Genomic DNA, 12765 nt, shown 5'->3' on the forward strand with positions numbered 1-12765 from the left:
ACAGAAAAGACTATTATTTTTGAATGAAGAGTTCTAAGATTTACATTTTTTTTTTTTAATTTGCAGATAATGTTACTCTTAATATATAAGATAGCATGCTTCTCGGAACGGTCCACAAGGTTGCACCCTTCTTTCTGTTTTCTATCGGAAAAAAAAAAAAAGCGAAAAACAAAAACTCAGAATTTCCCAAAACTTCTTAAATAATTTTATGGGAAGATTTAATTATAGACAACTAAATAAGTGAAAATTATTTTCAACCCTGTAAACAGTTTTTGGCTTACGGACAAAATTGACCCTAAAATTTCTAAAAATTACAAGTACAAACATATATATATATATAGAGAGAGAGAGAGAGCTAGGCTGGAAAGCACCAATGACTTTGTACTTTTAAATTATATGAGCTCAATTCTATATATATAGTAGGTCTTGCGTGCCATTAGGAGCACGGAGGCCTCCGTGCTCCTAATAGCATACAAGGCCTACTCTATATATATATATAGAGTGGGCTGGTATGCTTATCGAAGCACGGAGCCCTCTGTGCTTCCATAAGCATCCTAACCGCACTCTATATATATATATATATATAGAGAGAGAGAGAGAGAGAGAGAGAGAATGAGGCTACTATACTAACTATAATATTGGAGCTCCGATACTATAGTCTAGTTTTCGATCTTAAGATGTTCAAATCAACGATCCACACCGTCAAATATGATTTAGAGTATATAAAATTCTTAGGGATAAAATTTTAATTCATTTCAACATCGTTTACTTAGTAAATAAATCATGTCAAAATGAACGGTGAAAATTGAACAATCTTTAAAATTTGAGGATAGAACTTCTAAATTCATGATCAAGGATGTTGACCTTAATCTAAATAGTTTAAAGTATTTTCTATCAAAATTTGAATAAATTTAGATTCTTTCGCATCGTAAGATTTTTATTTTCAGCCGTTGATTTTGAGCCACTTCGATCACTAGGCAAATGATATCGAAAAATCGCAAAATTTATTTTCTAGATACTTCAAATACTCTAGATCAAGTCTAACGGAGCCGATCGTCGATTCGAAAGTCCGAACATCAAAAACAAAGTGGAAGCACGGAGCCCTCTGTGCTTCCATAAGCATCCTAACCGCACTCTATATATATATATATATATAGAGAGAGAGAGAGAGAGAGAGAGAGAATGAGGCTACTATACTAACTATAATATTGGAGCTCCGATACTATAGTCTAGTTTTCGATCTTAAGATGTTCAAATCAACGATCCACACCGTCAAATATGATTTAGAGTATATAAAATTCTTAGGGATAAAATTTTAATTCATTTCAACATCGTTTACTTAGTAAATAAATCATGTCAAAATGAACGGTGAAAATTGAACAATCTTTAAAATTTGAGGATAGAACTTCTAAATTCATGATCAAGGATGTTGACCTTAATCTAAATAGTTTAAAGTATTTTCTATCAAAATTTGAATAAATTTAGATTCTTTCGCATCGTTAAACTACAAATTCGTCATAGTAGCTATTGAAAATTAATAATTTTGAAATAATTTGATCATAAAGAAAACTATGTCGAAAAAATATAATTTTATTACTTACAATTTTAAATATTCTAGATCAGTTTTAACGATGTGAATTGTTGATTTGAACACCATAAAATAAAAAACGAGACCATAGTACCGAAGTCCCGGTACTATAGCTATTATAGGCGCCTAGTGCTCTCTCTCTCTCTCTCTCTCTCTCTCTCTCTCTCTCTATATATATATATATGAGTATGACTTCATACTCATAAGTCCTATTCAATGACAGCATTTTTGAATCAATAATTCATACCGGTAAACATAAATTTAAATATTCAAGAAATCAAAGGTCATAATTTGTTAACATTCTTTACTTTACGATCAAAAAGTCTTAAAATTGACATTTTTAATGGTTGATATAGAACATTTCCTAGTTAATGGTATAAATTGAAATTGAATGAGTTTTGATACAAAATTCTATTCACTATATAGAATAAGATCAAAATCTCTTATCTTAAATTTAAAAACCTTATCTCCTATTATTTGGAGGTTGTACGATTTTAAACATTCATTTTATGCCTATTTTATGAACTTTATTATAAATTCGAAAAATTACGAAATTTGATTTCTAGATACTTTAAAATGCTCTAAATCATATTTAACGATAATAATTTGTCGATTTGAAAGCTCCATCATCCAAAATAATTTATGAGTATAAAGATTCTAGTATTCTTAAAAGTATAGTAATCCTACTCACATATATGAATTGAACTAGAACACTAAAGTAATTTATTAATACTTTAGCTTTATTTGTTTGTGACGGAGCAATTAATGGAATAAACAATGCTGTTGAACATGATCAAAGAATCACATTTCATAATGTTCTAGCACAAAAAATTGAAATATAAAAGTATCCAAAAATCAAATTTTACAGTTTTCAACATCATCACCATAAAAGGGTAAACTAGCAACTTCAATGTTTAATTTGAGATGTTTGTTCATTAAATTGTGTATAGCAAATCAAAATAGTTGAATTTTGGGGAAAAGAAAATGTGTTTCTACATGCACCAAAATCAACACCTAAGAGAATTCCATCAGTGTTGTTTAATTTTAACAATTTATTCACAGACAATTCGATCATATATAAGATAGATATTTTTATTAAATCATAACATCAGGTTTTAGAAACTTAAATTGCTTTAGTTCATTTTTAACGATATCAGTCATTAATTCACCTATACAGTAATTTGATATAAATATGCAGTTAACAGTTGTCCAGTTTGCATAACAATATCCACTGATTATTTAAAATTGCATTGTCAGGTATCCGCTATACAAATGAAGGAACCGATTTTACAAGAATCTACCTATGACATGATATTAAAATTTCAAGTTTAAATAATAAAAATTCTGACACGTTTGAAGTGTCAAAGATATATCCCCTAATATCGACTTCTCCACCAGCATGCGGAGATCAAGGTCAAAGTCAAACTGGTTGAAGCACATCTGGATTTTGTTACCAGCCAAAACCTGCAATTTCCTGTACCACAAAAAACATTAGAATTTTGTTTGATGTTGGAAGCACTACGTCACAAGGATGGATCTTTTACTACATTTTCAGTTTCAGTTAAGAGTGCATGCTTGATTGGTTTCAATCCTTTCTTGTACCAGTAATGACAGGATAACCTTCCAGTCTTCTGACCTGAAAAACATTGGAAATGCTTGTATCTGGAGTTTCTTATTTGTATACTGCAGAAGAAGTACAAGAACGGGCATACTGGAATTGCATTTTCGCAACGTAATGAGGTTTACAATAGCTGCTAGCGTTCGTCTTATAACGAATGAATTGATGGCTTATCCATAAAACAAAAAGGAATGAAGTATATTACTAGATTACCATCCATGAGCAATGTTGCATGTGAAGGATATGGAGGGGACGATGTAGAACTCCATATAAAACTCCTTGGTATCAACTATTAGTAAGGAATAAATGGAAGCAAGATCCTTGAGTTTCATTCTAGCAGCTAGAATAAAGATATGCTTCACACTACAATATATATTAGCAACTCTGTTTGTCAAATGTTGGATACTAGTGGATTGCTGGTAATTTTATTTAGCAAACAGTGAGTTTCAAAAAAGTGCAGCACCTCACTTCAAATTTCACAGTTTTCTCGACAACAAAAGAGGGTGAATGCGACAATTCAGTTCAGTAAGAGAAATGAAAATTTGAAGTTCACAAATAACAGAGAACAAATGCAATGCAGTACCATAAAAATTTAAAAATTAAGTTCAGAAATTACATTATCAACATTTCAATGAATCAGAATTCCTAATACATGTCATCACGGGTGAATACTTGAGTACCTAGGCAGTCCGATCAAAGCACTTAGCATTCTCACGGACTAGCCATCTATTGCCTACCGCCTATTCGTACATGAGCTGTAGGCACTAATGGCGTTTCTCTTAGTATTTTGTTGTATATTAATCATGTGCACGTAAATAAATTCATATTCACGAGCTAATTCTAGCTGATCAGATATATCCAAAAGCGAAATTGTAGTATCCCTGGTGTTTGGTTGCCCAATTCTAGCTGATCAGATATATCCAAAAGCGAAATTGTAGTATCCCTAGTGTTTGGTTGCCCATGTGATTTCAGCATCTGAAACTTGTCGACACATCTGGAGAACGTCGGGACAAGTCAGAGTCGTTTTGGCGCGAAATGGACGCAAAACGAACTCAATGCAACGCGAGAGCAGAGTTTTGACATTGAAATATGCAAAATGCAGGTTTTCAGTATTAAGTACCGGTACCATACATGGGAGTACCGGTACCCAAGTGTATTTTCAGAACTGATGCTCTCCGGTTGTACCAATTTGATGCTGAGTACCAGTACGGCATCGGGCTGGTACCGGTACCCTAGGTGGAAACTTGCGGGCTGAGAAGCCGAGTACCAGTAACCAAATCGAGTATCGGTACTCCAGCTGGCTTGTTGAGTTGGTGAAGGGTAGTATTGTCATTTTGGTTGATGATTATCCACACCACCTACTCCCCCTCATATCTATCCACCTGAGAGGATAATTTTCTCATTTTTCTCTCTAATTTTTTATCGTATGCTTGGTGGAGGTCGTGGCTCGAGCTCGGGAAAATTTTCGACGTCGATTCGGAGAGTCGTTCGAGTGTGCGTGCATCGCGGTTGCGTCGTTGGAGGCCGGGCGAGCGCGTGATTTCCTCTCCTTTCGACTTCTCGCCGTAGTTGGACAAGCTTTTCGAGGTGGGTTGAAGTTTACCGAAATCGTGGGAATACCACCTAAGTTTTTATATCATCGACATGTATCTTTGGATTTTCTTCCTAGTACTCAAATTCATAGATTAGAGTTAACATCTGAATTTGGCGTTAAGCTAGTAGTATAATTTTACATATTGGACTTGGAATTGACTTAGCAGAAAACATTTAGATTCTACACTGTCACTTTCTGAAAATTACCAAATTTAGCTTTAGAAGCTGTGGTTCTTTTGTATCGTCACTGTTAGTATGCGATGGATATCCAGATTAGTGTAGGATGAGTTTACGCTCGTGCTAGGATGCCGAGATTATTTTACAGTAGTATGTAGACTATTCCGCACTGTCGGGTGCCGTCGCGGTTGACGGTAGACCCAGTTTGCTGTTTTTGCATCGGATTGTGCCAAGGGCACGTGAGTTTTAGTTGTAGGACCAGTTAGACCCATGTATTTTGATTATAGCCTGTGAGAGTCGGATTGAGCTCGGCAGAGACACGCTTGCATACTCGGTTGGGTAGCGCCCACGAGTGCCACTCCGGAGTCGGGCTTAGTGCTTTTGCGTTGATGTCGTAGTGTCCTGGTTGGACTTGCTCTCCACCAACAACCCAGCGTGGTGGTGATTGGTGTAGCTTCGACAGGCGGGACCAGTGTTTAAAAAAGCCCAAGGCGCACCTAGGCGCAAAGGGCTGTTGGAACCTAGGCGCAAGGCACAAGGTGCAGGCGCGTGCCCGAGAGAGGTCAAGCGCACACTTTCATAGAATTTTGAAATAAGTAAATAACCAAGAAGTATCTTACTATACTTTCTAATAATTATTAAGTAGTACTAAATATACTCTATAAAATCATATTATCACAATAAATATTCTATAATTACCCAAATAATCACGTTTCCAAAAGGAAAAAAATTAAGGAAAGAAAACAAGCCAAGCAACATATATGATAATTTTGAAAAAGAAAATAACGTAGACAAATTACCTTTTTTATCTCCAAATAAAGTCCGACATAAAAGTAACTATTAATTCACAAACATATAAAAAATTTTGATGTGAAAAGTATATAATTATAAGCACAATATCATAAAAAGTAATATGCATAAAAGTTTGAAGTTTCAAGCCAAAAATCATTAAAAAAACATTATGGTCATGTAAAAGCAATAATTAAAAAAGTGCGCCTTAATATAGAGGGAGAGGCGAGTTGAGTTGAAGAAGCAGAGAGGGATAGCCGGAGGCAACCGGAGGTGATGGACGAGCGGGAGAGAGGATCGGTCCAAGCGGAGAGAGGAAGAGGGAGCGGACTGAGCGAGAGGAAAAGGAGCAGACTCGACGAGAGAAAGATAGAACGGATAGATGTTTAGGGTTTAGAACTTTAGATTAGATTGGTTTTGGGTTTATTTTACATGTTTTAAACCCATTAGACTAATAAATATATGATCCAAACCCATTAAAGCATATATTTTTAGATCCAAACCCGATAGGATCAAATATATATTAGGCGCGCCTTTCTTGCGCCTTGTGCCTTGCCCTAGGCGCGCGCCTAGGCAATGGCGCCCGCTTAAGGGCTGCCTAGGCGCTGGCCATTGAGCCTAGCGCCTAGGCGCGCGCCTAAGGCGCGCTTTTTTAATCACTGGGTGGGACGGGTGCGTTCACAGTCCCTAGTGAGATTGGGTCAGAGATTACATCTTAATTATATCTACAGATAGCTAGTATTGGTTAGCGATAGTATAATGGCATATAGCTGTAGAGTTTTACCAGCTTCCGTTACTATTCTTCTGCATACTTTCTGTAGACTTAGTGGGTGAGCCGTTGATGTCAGTAGTGGTACCCACTGAGGACTTTTTTTTTGCAGTAGTTCTCGCATCCAATCGTGGGGGTAGAGCAATTATGTAGGCTACCGGTCCAACTCGCTCCAATACCTCAAAAGAGCCCACAAAACGTGGACTGAGATTTCCACGTACTCCGAATCTGCGGAACCCTCGGGACGGCGAGACTTTCAAAAACACATGATCTCCAACCTGAAACTCTAACTCTCGTCTGCTAGTATCGGCGTAGCTCCTCCGTTGACTCTGAGCTGTCAAAATGTGTCGTTGTACAACCTTGACCTTCTCCTCTGCCTCAATCAGAATCTCAGGTCCCAGAGTCTTTCTTTCACCCACATCACTCCAATGCACAGGGGACCGACACCTGCGTCCATACAACGCCTCAAACGATGCCATCTAAATGCTCGTTTGATAGTTGTTGTTGTACGCAAAGTCATCCAGTCTCAAATGTTGATGCCACCGTCCTCCAAAGTCCAGGACACATGCTCCCAGCATGTCCTCGAGAGTCTGAATGGTCCGCTCTGACTGACCATCTATCTGTGGGTGAAACGCTGCGCTAAAATGTAGCTGTGTACCTAAGGCCGTCTGAAGACTCCTCAAGAAATGCGAAACAAAGCTCGGATCTCGATCCGATACTATCGAGGTAGGCACACTATGCAATCTGACAATCTCATCCAAGTATAACTGAGCGAGTCTCTTCCTGAACCAGGTGGTCTGTACTGATAGGAAGTAAGCAGACTTAGTCAGTCTGTCCACTATCACCCAAATAGCATCGAAACCACCATGTGCTCTCGGTAATCCCACAACAAAGTCCATCATGATCTGCTCCCATTTTCGCTCGAGCACTGGCAGATTCTGAAGCTTGCCGACAGGTACCTGATGCTCTGCTTTCACCTGTTGGCAAGTTAGACACTAAGCCACATATCTACCAATGTTCCGCTTCATTCCATTCCACCAGAAGTGTGCCTTCAAGTCTTTATACATCTTGGTTCCACCAGGGTGAACCGTATAAGTAATGAGCCTTTCTCAAGATCTCCTCTCGGATCTCTGAATTCATAGGCACACACAGTCGGTCCCTGTACCGCAGTACTCCCGAACTGTCCATAGAAAAAGCCTCTGCATGTCCCCTCTCTAACTGCTCTCGTATTCTCAACAAGTGCGAGTCTCCACTCTGTTTCTCCCTGATCCTGTCCAACAGAGTGGGCTGCAAGACCATAGACATCAGCCTCGCAGTAGACTCAGGGGACACTACCTCAAGCCTCAACCGCTGCAACTCCTCAAGTAACGGCCTCTGCTGAGTAATCAACATGCTCAAGCTCTGCACTGACTTCCTGCTCAACGCATCTGTCACCACATTCGCCTTGCCGGGGTGATACTGAATACTAACATCATAATCCTTCAATAACTCCAACCACCGTCGTTGCCTCAGGTTCCACCACATACACAACCACGACGCACGCACACTCGAACGGCCCTCTAAATCGACGTCGAAAAGCACCCGAGCTTGAGCCACGGACTCCACCAAGCACACGATCAAAACTAGAGAGAGGAAAATGAGAAAATTACCCTCTCAGGTGGATAGATATGAGGAGGAGTAGGTGATGTGAATAACCACCAACCAAAAAGACAATACTACCCTCCACCAACTCAACAAGCTGGAGTACCGGTACCCAATTTGATTACCGGTACTCGGCCTCTCAGCCCGCAAGCTCCCACAGAGGGTACCGGTACCAGCCCGATGCCGTACCGGTACTTAGTATCAAATTGGCACAACCCAAGAGCATCAGTTCTGAAAATACACTGGGGTACCAATACTCCCATGTATGGTACCGGTACTCAATACTGAAAACCTGCACTTTGCAGATTTCAATGTCAAAACTCTGCTCTCGCGTCGCACGGAGTCCGTTTTGCATCCATTTCACGCCAAAATGACTCCGACTTGTCCTGACACTCTCCAGATGTATCGCCAAGCCTCAAATGCTGAGATCCACGAGCAACCCGAAAACCAGGGATACTACACCTTTTGCAGAGCCTTCTTCTGCGGCTGCTGCTGTCGCCGATTCTGATCGTGGAATGGGAGTTGCGAACTAGATCCTTTCCAGACTTGTTGCAATGCTAAAAGAGTACCTTCCACAGGTAGTTTTGGGATTTTTATGTACATATAGTTGTTGTCTGGATACTCGCTGGAGCGAGTGGTGTAGTAGACTGTATGTACTGGAACCCTCGAGGTTTTTATATATATATGTTTTCAGTTTAGCAGCTCATTACCTTGTGGTTTTAGCGTGATTTGTTTACAGGTACAGCTATCGCTTCGTATACAGAAAAAATTCCTATGTATACGGCAGGTCTGTTGGCGTGCCCGGGGAAGCGTGTAATCCGGAGCGTGACAGATTAAGTTAGTATCAGAGCTTAGTATTAGGTCGTTGGGACCTAGGAAACCTTAAGTTTGACAAACCTTAGAAAGGCAAGACGCAAGAGGCGTGATTTATCCCGAAAGTCAGTGATTGAATTGTTTTAACTCCTCCTAGAGTGGAGTGATTGAATAAGTATCTGTTTCGACCAAGAAAATTATATTGGCTGCAGACGGCATAATTTTGAGAAGAAACGGGGGCAGCCTTCTAGGCTTTTGCTTGATTGAGTCGAGAGTGATTATGTTTTATATCTTACCCTTTTTTTGATTTCAGGTAGCCATGTATCGACGCCGAGGTCGACCGTCGACACGGGATCGTACCGCGCCATAAGAGATGCCTAAGCAGGCAGGGCCCAGTGCATCCCCTGATTTGAGAGAGCAGTTGGCTGCCCTGACTGAGGCGACGAGGCAGCAGAGGGCACTGTTCCAGAGGATGTGTAAGACGTTTACTCCGCCACCGAGCACAGCGCCTAGAGCACCAGAGCAGTCAGCTCCACCACTGTGTTTGGTTGCCCGTGTGATTTCAGCATCTGAGGCTTGTCGACACATCTGGAGAGTGTCGGGACAAGTCGGAGCCGTTTTGACGCGAAATGGACGCAAAACGGGCTCAGTGCGACGCGAGAGCAGAGTTTTGACATTAAAATCTGCAAAATGCAGGTTTTCAATGTTAAGTACTGGTACTATACAAGGAAATACTAGTACCCCAGTGTATTTTCAAAACTGATGCTCTCGGATTGTGCCAATTTAATGCTGAGTACCGGTACAATACCGGTACAGTATCGGGCTGATACCGGTACCCTGGGTGAGAACTTGCAGGCTGAGAGGCCGAGTACCAGTAACCAAATCGGATATCGATACTCCAGCTAGCTTGTTGAGTTGGTGAAGGGTAGTATTGTCATTTTGGTTGGTGGTTATCCACACAACCTACTCCCCCTCATATCTATCCACTTGAGAGGATAATTTTCTCATTTTTCTCTCTAGTTTTTGGTCGTATGCTTGGTAGAGGTAGTGGCTCGAGCTCGGAAAAAATTTCGACGTCGATTCGGAGAGTCGTACGAGTGTGCGTACCTCGCAGTTGCGTCGTTGGAGGCCGGGCGAGCGCGTGATTTCCTCTCCTTTCGACTTCTCGCCGTAGTTGGACGAGCTTTTCGAGGTGGGTTGAAGTTTACCGAAATCGCGGGAATACCATCTAAGTTTTTATGTCATTGACATGTATCTTTGGGTTTTCTTCCTAGTACTCAAATTCATGGATTAGAGTTAACATCTAAATTTGGAGTTAAGCTAGTAGTATAATTTTACATATTGGACTTGGAATTGACTTAGGAGAAAACATTTCGATTCTACACTGTCACTTTCTGAAAATTACCAAATTTAGCATTAAGAGCTGTGGTTCTTTTGTATCGTCACTGTTAGTATGCGATGGATATCCAGATTAGTGTAGGATGAGTTTACGCTCGTGCTGGAATGCCGAGCTTATTTTACAGTAGTATGTAGACTATTCCGCACTGTCGGGTGCCGTCGCGGTTGACGGTGGACCCAGTTTGCTATTTTTGCATCGGATTGTGTGAAGGGCACGTAAGTTTTAGTTGTAGGACCAGTTAGACCCATTTGTTTTGATTATAGCCTATTAGGAAAAGCCAAAGTCAAGTAACCGACTCAAACTGGTCTAACCACCAACAGGTAATGTGCCCTCGGCACAATCTGACGCCAAAAAGGCGATACGGGTCCACCGTCAACTCTGACGGCACCCACCAGTCGGGAACAACCTGAACGATCCTGTAAAAATCCACTCGGCGCACCAGCACGAGCGTAAATGTAATCTAAACTACCTGGAGTACTCGTCTCGAAGATACTGCGACAGTACAATTTAATAACGGCTCCTAGAGCTAAATCAGGCAGTTTAAACAAGTGACAGGTCCAAATCGCAGGTTTTCTCCTAATTCAATTTCCAAGTCCAACATGTATAACCTACTTAATTTATTACCACATGCTCCAAATTCAGATTTGCAATCTACAATATAATCCATGAATTCGAGCTAGAATAGAGTATCCAAAGGTCGAAAATTATACATGCCGACGAATATGAACTTAGGAGTAAAAACCGATGTAACCCACCTCTCAAGCAACTCCTGGCAGCGAAGAAAGCGTTAAATCCGACCAAGCTAACCTTATCCAAATTCAGCAAACAAGGGTCCTGAAGCTTCGTCTCGAAGTCACGAATCCAATGGCCCAGGTTTCGCTGAATTCCGACGCTCCTACGCAGAGAACGGGCCAGAATACGAAACGTCGACGCTGGAACCTGCGAAACAGCATCTCTGAAATCTGCTCGGCAAACAGCAGCCTAGTAAAACTAGGGTTCGACAGGGCAAACCTGCTCCAAAAATCGCGATCTTGGGCTCAGAATCTTCGTCTCGAAGTCGCGAATCTAGCACGTCAAATTTCGTCGCGTTTCGACACTCCTACACAGAGAACTAGGTAAAACACGGCGGGTCGATGCTGGAATCAGCAATCAGCACTTCAGAGTCTGCTCGGCAAACAGCAACTCAGTAAAAAGGGATTTCGACAGAGCAAACCTTCTCCAAATCGGGCGAGTAAGGATCCTATGGATTCGTCTCGAAGTCCCGGTTCCAACGAACCAAATCTCGTCGAAATCCGATGCTCCTACGTCGCGTACGAGCTGAAATACTAACAGTCGACGACAAGATCCTGCGAATCAGCACTTAAGCTCGAATTGAATGAAGCTTGAAGTAGAGAAAAAATCCATGGAGGAATGAGAGATTACCCACCTCAACCAGCGACTCCAATTCCGGCTCGGCGTCGAGAACGACGAAAACACTCCCTCGCCCGGCCTCCTCGCGATGCTACGGTAACACGCGCGCGCTCGAACGGCTCCGCGACGCGACGTCGACGTTGCTCCAAGCTTCAACCGGGTTCTCCTCATCCTTGCGTACGGCTCCAGAGAAAAGAGAGGAAGGAAAATTAATTAAGGAGGTGCGGGTGCATCTCTTAATTAAGGAAATGGATAAGCATGCCATGGGTCAGATTGGACATTTTTACAGTTGGTTAGTGTAGAGAATGATAGTATAGTGTTTGATAGCAGTAGACTTTATTCCTGCATTTACTACTATTCTTGCTCCCTTCTGTAGACTTAGTGGGTGGACTGATGTTGTTTTGGGCGGCACCCACTGAGGACTACTTGTTTTTATAGTAGTTCTCACGCCCAGTTGTTACCCCTGTTTTGCAGAGCTACAGGTTTCGGCTGCTGCGCCTTCCGCGGATCAGGATCGAGGCAAGGGCGTCGCGAGACTGTCGCTAAGAAAGCAATACACCCGCTACTCAGCATCTGTCGAGCCCTCGCCGAAGATATCCAGGTGGCAAACAGCGTGCTCCTGCAGCCTCTAAAAGTAAACTCCTCCTGGTCTGGTTCGCGGAACGTCACAGTCCTCGCTCCACAATCAATAGTAGCATAGTACCGCGCCAGCCAATCCATACCGAGCACAACGTCGAAGTCCTGCAGCTGCCCTAGCACCAACAGGTCTGCGGGCATGACCCACGAATCCAACTGCACCGGACACGACCAACAACACTCAGCAACCTGTAAAACATGGTCCGGGATCTGCACCTCTCGTGCCTGTGACAATGCCCCTACCTCTAGACCATGCAACAATGCAAATGCTCGGCTAACAAAGGAATGCGATGCACCAGTATCAAAAAGAGTGCGAACTCTAATGCCAGAAA

The 12765-nt window shown here is 41.6% G+C and overlaps 2 long non-coding RNA genes across 4 annotated transcripts; both read right to left on the minus strand.

The window, feature by feature from the left end:
• Window positions 1-2760: 2760 nt before the first annotated feature.
• LOC109705554 lies at window positions 2761-5149 on the minus strand. The gene is made up of 2 exons (XR_002214791.1): window positions 3136-5149; window positions 2761-3062 (listed from the first exon to the last, which is right to left on the minus strand). It is a non-coding gene; the product is annotated as an uncharacterized LOC109705554 (long non-coding RNA).
• A 5838-nt stretch (window positions 5150-10987) lies between these two features.
• On the minus strand, window positions 10988-11983 carry LOC109705555. 3 transcript variants are annotated; one of them, XR_002214793.1, is made up of 4 exons: window positions 11814-11983; window positions 11601-11733; window positions 11399-11523; window positions 10988-11326 (listed from the first exon to the last, which is right to left on the minus strand). It is a non-coding gene; the product is annotated as an uncharacterized LOC109705555 (long non-coding RNA). The 3 variants fall into 3 exon arrangements; XR_002214794.1 differs by having other exon boundaries at window positions 11601-11712; window positions 11814-11982; XR_002214792.1 differs by lacking the exon at window positions 11814-11983 and having other exon boundaries at window positions 11601-11775.
• Window positions 11984-12765: the final 782 nt, after the last annotated feature.

This window comes from Ananas comosus, unplaced genomic scaffold (assembly GCF_001540865.1).
Source record: "Ananas comosus cultivar F153 unplaced genomic scaffold, ASM154086v1, whole genome shotgun sequence".
Classification (NCBI taxonomy): domain Eukaryota; kingdom Viridiplantae; phylum Streptophyta; class Magnoliopsida; order Poales; family Bromeliaceae; genus Ananas; species Ananas comosus.